The sequence below is a fragment of a genome, unplaced genomic scaffold, assembly GCF_019419815.1.
Source record: "Pyrus x bretschneideri cultivar Hongxiangsu unplaced genomic scaffold, Pyrus_bretschneideri_v1 Contig80, whole genome shotgun sequence".
Lineage (NCBI taxonomy): Eukaryota > Viridiplantae > Streptophyta > Magnoliopsida > Rosales > Rosaceae > Pyrus > Pyrus x bretschneideri.
The window spans coordinates 787,571-795,038 of record NW_025999821.1 but is presented as its reverse complement, the minus strand read 5'-3'; the positions used below and the strand labels follow the sequence as shown (position 1 = coordinate 795,038).

The following is a 7,468-nucleotide window of genomic DNA, read 5'->3' as shown; positions in this document are numbered from 1 at the left end:
GTTTAGTCAAATTGATTTGAAAGTGGGTATCATCAAATTTTCATTAGAGAAGGCGATGAATGGAAAAAAAGAAAAAAAAAAATTTGAAAATTGGAAAGGCTTATACGAATAGTTAGCCATGCCATTCAGGCTGATTAATGCCCCAAGTACTTTCTTAAGAGTTATGATTCAAGTCCTTTGACCTTCTATTGGAACTTGTGTGGCGGTATGACCAACTGTCTAATGTCATCATGTTTAGTCAAATTGATTTGAAAGTGGGTATCATCAAATTTTCATTAGAGAAGGCGATGAATGGAAAAAAAGAAAAAAAAAAATTTGAAAATTGGAAAGGCTTATACGAATAGTTAGCCATGCCATTCAGGCTGATTAATGCCCCAAGTACTTTCTTAAGAGTTATGATTCAAGTCCTTTGACCTTCTATTGGAACTTGTGTGGCGGTATACTTTGACGACATTCTTGTCTACATCATAAGTCATGCCTTACACATTCAGTACTTGTTAGAGGTGTTTCTTGCATTGCGAAAGGAGCAATTTTATGAAAATTTGAAGAAGTGTATGTCACATCCCTAATCCAGTCCGCATAGCAAGATATTGTCCGCATTAGGCCACACCCTTAAGGATTTGTTCTTTGGTTTTGGCACAAGAACTTCCGAGGGGTTCACTCATCCTAAGACTGCTCGCGCCCAAACTCACTTAACTTCGGAGTTCTTATGGGATCCGAAGCCAGTGAGTTCCCAAAACGCGTCTTTCAATGGGAGGTGAACAAGTACATATAAGGCCAGGGACCAACCCTTACCCTGCTGATGTGGGATCTCACAATCTACCCCCCTTGGGAGCCCGACGTCCTCGTCGGTACACTCAAACTAATGGTGAGTCTGGCTCTGATGCCAAATTGTCACATCTTGGACCCAGTTCGCATAACAAGATATTGTCCGCTTTGGGCCACGCCCTCAGGGATTTGTTCTTGGGTTTTGGCACAAGAACTTCCCAGGGGGTCACCCATCCTAGGACTGCTCTCGCCTAAACTCACTTAACTTCAGAGTTCTTATGGGATCTGGAGCCAATGAGTTCCCAAAACGCATCTTTCAATGGGAGGTGAGCATGTGTATATAAGGCCAGGGACCAACCCTCACCTTGCCAATGTGGGATCTCACAGTGTACATTCATTCTATATGTTGTTCATTGGTTATGTTGTATCCAAAGATGAAATTATTGTGGATAAGTAAAAGGTTAGAGTAGTGATCACATGACCTACGCCACAATCCATACATGATCTACGAATTTCTCATGGATTTCCCTCATTTTACAGGAGGTTTATTCTGCACTTTAACACCATCATGGTTTTGGTCACAAATTGTATGAAAGGTGGAAAGTTCTCTTGAAATAAAGCAGTAGCAATTGCATTTGAGCAAATCCAAAAAAAGTTAAGCTCAACTCCATTGCTCATGCTACCCAATTTCTCAAAAAAAATTTAGTTATCTTGCGATACGTCCAAGATTCATATTTGGCCTATTCTAAATCAAGAAGGGAAGCTTATTGCCTATTTCAGTGAAAAATTAAGTAGTTCAAGGTCAAATTATTCCACATGCACCTTGGAATTCTAAGCCATTATTCATGCCTTGAAGTATTAGGGGCACTATTTGATCTACAAAGAGTTTGTTATGTACTTCGATCATGACTTTTTGCAGCATATAAACAGCCAGGAAAAATTGTTAGCAAGGCATGCTAAATGGGCAGCATACTTGAAAGAATTTACACTCACCTTGAATCGAAGATGCCTTAAGTCTGAGAAATTTTTTACTTGGATCCATGCGAATTTAGGTATTAGCTCTTTTACTTGAATCGTGACCCTTTGAAGCATATAAATAAAAGATTTTCTATCAAAAAAAGGGTTGATTACTTAGATTGGTTCTCGCAGGCAAAATTGTCATCAAGACATGCTAAATAGGCAACATGGCATGCGAAATGGGCAACATACTTGCAAGAATTTCCAATCACCTTAAAAAACAAAGCCAGTGTGCAAAATCAGGTTAGATGCCTTGAGTCAGAGAAAAATTTTATCCATGAGAGTTCAGGTATTGGGGATTGGTTCTTTTACTTAGATCATGACTTTTTGAAGCATATAAACAGCCAAGAAAAATTGTCAACAAGGCAAGCTAAATGGGCAGCATAACCGCAAGAATTTACATTCACCTTGAAGCATAAAGTTGGTGTGCAAAATCATGTTGCAAATGCCTTGAGTCGCAGAAAATTTTTACTTGGATTCATGAGAATTCAGGTATTGTGGTTTGACTCTTTTACTTGGATCATGACTCTTTGAAGCGTGTAACAGCCAGGGAAAATTGTCAGCAATCTATGCTAAATAGGTAGCATACTTGCAAGAATTGACATTCACTTGGAAGCACAAAGATGGCGTGCAAAATCAGGTTGCAGATGCCTTGATTTGGAGAAATTTTTACTTGGATAATGAGAATTCAGGTATTGGGGTTTGACTCTTTGAAGGATTTATTAAAAACTGATCCTTCTTCTTTCCAATTGTTGAAGATGTTGAGCAAGGAACTAGAACATATTGGGGGCGTTTGTTTGGCCTCGTTAGCTGGGACTGGACTGGACTGGACTACTTACTAGCGTAGTCCCATGTTTGGTTTGCATTGGGACTAAGTTAAATGGGACTAAAGGGGACTCGCGTGGATTAGAGGCCTCGCTAGGAGTTCTTAGCGAGACCCTCCACAAACCACGGGACTCGCTAAGACCATCTTCACTTAGCCCCTTTCGCTTCGCCCCTGCTTCTTCTTCTCTGCTCCCGCATCCATTTTCATCTTCTTCCTTATCTCTGCTTCGCCCCTCTACGAGTTATGGGCTACATTCTTTTGGATCTCAAAGGAATTTGCTTCGATTTGCAGATCGTGGGGAGGAAATGGGCATCGTGGCAGCGATTTCCTTCGAGCGTCGTCGTGACCGCCATGGATGCCAAGCCCTTGCAAGCTTCAGTTCCCAACGCTTCAGCCCACAACGCATCAAGGCCTCCAATACCCACTTCCGATTTGGTCTCCCCCACCATTTCTAACATGCCGATAATTTTTTCCCAATCAAATCCTTGAAGAAAACTGCTCCATCCTCTCCAAGTTTCTTATTCTTCTGCAACCTCTCCCATCAGGTAAAGACAATTGCTTTTTTTTTTTTTTAATTTTTTTTTTCACATGGGTTTGCTGGGTGCTATGTTGTTGCTGATTAGTGAGACAACCCCCCCCCCCCCCGACTACCACCGGATTGCTAAGACCCTTCTTTTCTCTCACGTCATCCCACTCGACTCCTCATCCTGCTTGACAAGCTCGCTAGACCATCCCAGGACCACCGCCGCGTCCACGTAAATCACGGCTTCCTCTGCCACTTTCTCTTCTTAGTTTTCTTCAATTTTGTTTTGAAGATTCGTGAAATTATTACTAGGTTTTGATAGATTTTTGTTTTTGATCGATTTGTGGGTTTGATTGATTTCTCAGATTTGATTGGTTTCTGGGTTTTGATTTTTGGGTTTTGATTGCTACCCATTTGTTTTCAATTTATCTGCTATTTTTCCTACTTTATGAAATGAAGTACAAAGTTGTTCTATGTAAATTCTGATCTGTTTTGTTCTCATTAATTTCTGCAGGTATATGATCTTACCTGGTTAATTAGTACCTTTTACATTAATTCTTATGGTAGTCTTACAAGAATCCAACAAATTGAGTGGAGCTGTCGGTGAGGGTGAGGGTGAAACCAATGTTCAAGAAATCTTAAACAAGGCTCGTTCATCTTCTAAACTGCAAATTTGGTTCTATTTGCCTATCAATTTGAGTCGTTGAAAGTTTGATAATTCTACAAGTTGCAGAAGCACCTACAATTTGTGAAGAAGAAGAGGGCTATGCCCTTTTATTTTTCCATATATTCATTTTGATATTTTTAATAGAAAATAAATTAAAATATAATAATAATAATAAAATTTATTGTTAGTCCAGTTTTTTAGTCCGACATTGCACCAAACGCTTCACTAAGCTAGTCTAGCTTAGTCTAGTCTAAGCCAATCCAGCTTAGTGCCTGAAGATCATACAAGAGTTACATAATAAGGGCCACGTTAGAAGGGACAAGACCTTTGAGCTTGTTTCTTCTCTTATTTTGGGCCTACCATGCTCAAAAAGGTATATCGTTGAACAATGTCGAATATGTCAAGTTTCCAAGAGCATGGAAACGAGCCCTAGCTTGTACATGCAATTACCTATTCCTTCACAACCATAGGTGAATATAAGCATGAAATTTGTTTTGAGTTTGCATCGCACTCAGCGTGGTATAGACTCAATTTTTGTTGAGATTGATTGATTTTCCAAAATGGCTCACTTTATTGTCTGCAAGAAGACAATAGATGCTTCGAAAGTTGTTGAGCTATTCTTTCGTGATGTGTATCGACTTCATGGGTTCCCCAACTCAATTTTTCTGATTAGGACACCAAGTTTATAGTCATTTTTTGAGGAGCCTGTGAAAATTAGTTAACACTAAATTGAATTTCAATAGCGCCTATCATCCTCAAATAGATGGGCAAACTGAAGTTGCAAGTCGCTCATTGGGAGATCTTTTGCATTGTTTACTAAGTGACAATCTGAAGTTATGTATCGCGGAATTTGCCAACAACAGTTCCATTAATCGTAGCACCGAAATGTGTCTTTTCTATATTGTCTATGGCTTAATTCAGTAAGCACCAGTTGATCTTGCTCATGTCCCAAACACGAAAAGAATCGGTGGTAAGGCTAAAAATTACGTTCATAATGTCAAGCAGGTCCATAGCATGACTCTCAAGGACCTTCAAGAAACAGGTCAAAAATACAAAACTCATGCAAATTCTGAAATGAGAATGGTCGATTTGATGTGGGAGAATGTTTGGGTAGTTTTGATGAAGGGTCACTTTTTAGCTAGAGATTACAACAAATTTTCTGCACGGAAGATTATGCCAAAAGAAATTCTTGAAAAGATTAACCCTAATGCTTATGGTTTGAAGTTACCTAGCCATACTCATATTTTTTGGGGGCGTTTGTTTGCCCTCACTAAGTGTCACTGAACTAGACTGAACTAACAATTAGTCCAATCTAGTGTTTGTTCTATACTGGGATTATGTTTAATGAAAGTAAGAGGGACTTGCACAGACAAACACCTTCGCTAAGAGTTTTTAGCAAGACCCCCGATACCCATGGGATTGCTAAGACCTCGTCTGTTCCGTCTTCGTATGCACCGTCCTTATCGTGCTTTTATCTCTCTCTGTTCTTTGTTCTCTTGAGCACCAACAACCACCATCACACCACAGCTCACCAACTCCAGCAAGACCACACCACCAACCCACCACCACTCTCTCCCTCACTCCTCACCCTGAACCCAGAATTTCGAACTGAGGAAGATCCCGCTCTTACCGTTGTCCGTCCAACTCTAGCCGTCCTCCGATCCACCTCCAAGGAAGATCTCACACTTGCTATCCTTGATTCAATACCACAGAGGAGTTATGTAGGTTAATTTATTTCATTTCCTATATTTTTTGTTGTTCAATTTCAAACTTGTGATGTAGCTTTAAAAAGGGCAGCAAAGCCTTAACCCGCAGCTCCAACACCGACCACCTTCTCTAGCCCCACCAGCTTGTTGATCAGGTTTGTGTTAATGGGTTTGATAAAATTATGTTAATTTGGATTAATTTTATTAACTTTTGGTCAATTACTTGGCTTGATTTGTGTTTTTTGCTTTGTTTTTGCTACTTAGTTTCCTTGTCGTCACTTTTGAAAGAGGCTATGGTTTGATTTTGACCGTAATCCATCACCAGCGCCTTACCTTTCTGGAAGTGGATAACCCCAATTGAAGTCCTTAAATAAGTTACTCGGACCATAGTATATCACTGGTCAATTGAAGCTCCTTAAATAAATTATTTGAGTATTGTGCAATCATACTTGTTCAGGTTTGTCATGTGGAAACATTACAAATCTATGGTATCAATCTGCTTCTTGTGTTAAACTTTTGGTCTTTATTTGTTTTCCTTGTATGAATGAATCTGAAAATTCTTTTGAATGTAGCCAAGTTGGAATGTTTGGGGTTGTGATGTTGGTCTCCATATGTGGAGGAAATTGATGTGTTTTGGCACTGGGTCTTCAATGGTCAAGTATTGTGGGATCAATTTTGTGGAGTAACTCAGACCGTGAAGATTTTTATTTGAAAAGAAAATTGATGAATTGCAGCACTGCTGTTTCACATTCTTTTTGTTACTAGGAAAGCTATGTATTGTAGTTGATATGGTTCTGATAGCATGCCAAGCTTTCTTTGGATATGGGACATGTCACATACGCCATCTTGAACTCGCTGCTATCTTGGTGTAGAAATATCTTATTCGTGCAGCAGTTTGGGATCCTACGTGCACTCGTCCTGTTGTTTGCACAAGAAGTTCTCGTTTGTACATGTGGACTCCTGGTGTTGCCTACAGTGTGAGTATCCCGCCCTAACCACAATTTAGCATACTTGATCTAAATTGGAATTGAGTTGGAAGCTGTCTCCTCCTAAAGGATAAAGAGTCGTTTTGTTGCGCTTCTGTTTCAGTTCTTGAATTGAGTAAATATAGCTCAAGTGATTGAGGCAGTTGGCTATTTTCCAGAGTTTATTGTAAAAAATTGTAGAATGTACAATTAATCAGTTTACCTTGCCCTGCTGTGTACTGTGTTAATGTAGTATTGGGATCTTTCATTTCTTCTAGTTGGAACATCCAACAGTTTGATTAAATTGGTGACCTTTCCTTCTCTCATTTGTTTTTCCTTTCATTGGATTAGCACTAGTGCACATGGAATTGACTAGCTGACTTGCTTCGTTGTGAGGGAAGACATTTTAATTGCTTAGTTTTATATACAAATGGAATGCATAAATTGTTCATGATCTCTTCCTTTTGCATATTGTTTTCAAACTAGTTAAAGCAAGCCAATTTACGTGCTAGGAATCTAGATGTAGCAATGATCAATGCGCAGCTATCCATTTGTCATTGTGTCTCTCATCATTGTAGTCTTGGGATTGAATGCAATTGTCATGGTATGGACTGAAATTGGCTTATACAAACAAGAGCAATTCCAAGTAATTATTTCACAATTGAGTAAAAAACTGAACTTATTAGACATAGATTTTTGTTCTACTCAAATACAAGTATAAACCAACACCTTTAACTTTAATCTACAACTTTAAACGAAAAGTGAATAATTAATAAAAGCATCCTAAACCTTGTCGATTGTTGGGAGAACACTTTGTTATATTGATGTTTGGAACGATGCTACTCTTGAATCATGTATGTTTCTTTCGTTGGCAAGAAAATTTGTTGTTTGTATTTGATAGGAGCATATTCATGCGACTTAAATGGCTTGTTCTCGTACATTTACGTTATGTTTCTTTAGTTATTTTAGTCCTTTATGCTTCTTTTGTGTGTTTTC

The 7,468-nt window shown here is 39.0% G+C and overlaps 1 long non-coding RNA gene and 1 pseudogene across 1 annotated transcript; one reads left to right on the top strand and one right to left on the bottom strand.

Annotated features, from left to right (window-relative positions):
• Positions 1-965: 965 nt before the first annotated feature.
• On the bottom strand, positions 966-1,078 carry LOC125473272 (annotated as a pseudogene).
• Positions 1,079-4,990: 3,912 nt separating this feature from the next.
• LOC125473267 lies at positions 4,991-6,928 on the top strand. The gene is made up of 2 exons (XR_007255140.1): positions 4,991-5,662; positions 5,772-6,928. It is a non-coding gene; the product is annotated as an uncharacterized LOC125473267 (long non-coding RNA).
• The last annotated feature ends 540 nt before the right edge of the window (positions 6,929-7,468 follow it).